Here is a 2,547-nt window from a genome sequence, read left to right as displayed (position 1 = left end):
GGTTTCTATCTTGCTAGACTGTAAATATCTTACTTGGCTATTAATTGAAAATATTTAATAGAATGACCACTTCCCAGCTAATTTTCATTTTAATGTTTTAACAATTTACATTTTAAACACTGATTTCTCTAGGGCATGTTCCATCATTTGAATTAGAAATAACACCCAAAGAATGTCTTAGTAAACAATAAACTTATCTTAACTATATCATCCGTGATCAATTCAGTAAGTATATTACAGCTTTCCAAGCAATAAAATGGACAACTTTAAAGAGCTTTTTAATTGGGAGATTTAAAAAAAGAAAAAAAAGGCAGGACACGCAAATGACCTGCAGTTCAAAACACAAAGTCCTATCACTTACATTCTATCCCACCTGTTCAACACACCATCCAAGTGCTGCAAACACAAGGCAGTTCAGAGGAACAGTGTTATAACCCCTTAACTGCTACATCACCCAGTAAGTTACAATTAAAAAGCTCCTTATAAAAAGAAGTCCACCTATCCGCAGATATTGGAGAATCCCAGGCTCTTCCGTACATTACTGAAAAAAATGCAAATACATTCATAAAGGCAAAAAAACTTTAGGTAACATGACAACCCACATCTTTCGCTGGTCAGACTCTACCGGCCATCTCAGTATTGCGGAAACGTTCCATCGATTTTGGCAGCCCAGGCCATGAGGCCTCCCACAACATCCCGAACTGTTAAAGAGTCTAAGTCTGTCCAGGACTGCAGGATCTTCACGGCTTTCTGGGAGTCATTGCCCAGTTTGCAGATCACATAAATGGGGAGAGATGCCCCTTCCTGTGTGCCCTGCTTCCCTTCCCGGATTGCTTCTCCCAAGAGTTTCAGGCTCTCCGCATTCCTCCGTTCCAAATGTTTCAAAGGGATGTGTAGGGAGTGAGGCAACCGACACAGGTCCACCTCCACTGGAGGCCTGACGTCCAGCAACACGTGGGGTGACCCGGAATCCAGAAGTCGCTTATAGTAGACGACAGAAATTCGCTCCTCCGGGCTCAGCAACTGTAGGCAGCGGCACTTATCGGTGGCTGAGGAGCCACAGAAGCTTTCGTAGTCCTGCAGATCAGTCACAGTGGGCCGCTCCCCGCAAGCTGCACAGTCGGGCCTGCGCCTTCGCAGCCGAATACAGCGGAAATGACCTCCGAGGGCATCAAAGAGTAACAGGCTGCCACTGTAAGAGGGGCCCAGACCTGCAGCGATCTTCAACACTTCCAGCGCCTGCAGGCAGCCCAGGACCCCGGTAACCACACCAAGCACCCCGCCATCCGCGCAGCTGGTCACCGTCTCCGCCGGAGGTGGTTGCGGAAACATGCAGCGATAGCAAGGCCCACCGCCGTAGTGGTAGACTGTGAGTTGGCCCTCGAAGCGCAGGGTGCTGGCCGACACGAGGGGCCGGCCGGTTAGCACACAGGCGTCGTTAACCAGGTAGCGAGTGGGCACGTTGTCGGAGCAATCAGCCACCACGTCATAGCGGCCGACCAGGTCTAGCGCCATGGCTGACGTAAGCGCCTGGGCGTAGGGCACGCACTCCACCGCCGAACTGAGATGGCGCAGTGTAGCGGCGGCCGAAAAGACTTGGCCTGGTCGGCCAGCTCCTCGCCGTGCAGCACCTGGCGGGCCAGGTTGCTCACTTCTACTACATCGTAGTCCACACGGCCCAGGCGGCCGACGCCGGCCGCTGCCAGGTACTGCGCCAGTGCGCAGCCGAGCCCCCCGCAGCCCACGACCAGCACGGACGCGGTCGCCAGGCACAGCTATCCCTGTACGCCCAGCTCAGGCAGCACGAGCTGCCGGCTGTAGCGCAGAATCTCATCTCGGGACAGGGCGGCCTTCGGCGGCAGGGGAGACACCGGAACCAACCGCTCTGACTCCTGCTCGGCCAGAAGAGCCGCCGCCAGCCTCTGCTTCAGGGAACTCAGCTCCTCCTCACGCTGGGCAACTTCAGCCTCCAAAGTGAGCACCTCCTCCCTGGCCGCCATTGCAGCCTCTTTGGGAAGTTGTCCGGGGGCCTAGGGTTTTTTTTGTTTTTGTTTTTTTTGCAGTACGCGGGCCTCTCACTGCTGTGGCCTCTCCCGTTGCGGAGCACAGGCTCCGGACACGCAGGCTCAGCGGCCATGGCTCACGGGCCCAGCCGCTCCGCGGCATGTGGGATCTTCCCGGACCGGGGCACGAACCCGTGTCCCCTGCATCGGCAGGCGGGCTCTCAACCACTGCGCCACCTGCCTAGTTTTAAAGAAACTGCAGCACGGTGTGATTTCCTGCAGTGCCCACCTTCCCCCTCCCAAGCCCCTTCCTACTCCTTCCCTCTTCTCGCTCAGTCCCTGTTTCCTCTCTCTGAGGACCAGGCGTTCCTCATGATGATTGGATCATCCCCAGGGGCGAAGATGTGAACTATTCAGTGACCATGTCATGGATCCAAGAGGCTTGTGGGTTTGGGGAAACCAAGTGGATGCCAAGCCTGGCTCCAGACAACCTAGGTTCTAGGAGCAAAGAGGAGATGCTTCCAGAGTGGGGACTCCTGGCCTG

At 54.7% G+C, this 2,547-nt stretch overlaps 1 pseudogene; it reads right to left on the bottom strand.

The window, feature by feature from the left end:
* Positions 1 to 259: 259 nt before the first annotated feature.
* Positions 260 to 2,326, bottom strand: LOC111177901 (adenylyltransferase and sulfurtransferase MOCS3 pseudogene; annotated as a pseudogene).
* Between the last annotated feature and the right edge of the window lie 221 nt (positions 2,327 to 2,547).

Source organism: Delphinapterus leucas, chromosome 2, assembly GCF_059928025.1.
Source record: "Delphinapterus leucas isolate spDelLeu-1000000601 "Yukka" chromosome 2, BTC_Dleu_Yukka2, whole genome shotgun sequence".
Taxonomy (NCBI): domain Eukaryota; kingdom Metazoa; phylum Chordata; class Mammalia; order Artiodactyla; family Monodontidae; genus Delphinapterus; species Delphinapterus leucas.
The sequence above is the reverse complement of the archived record's forward strand: the minus strand, read 5'-3'. Positions and strand labels throughout refer to the sequence as shown.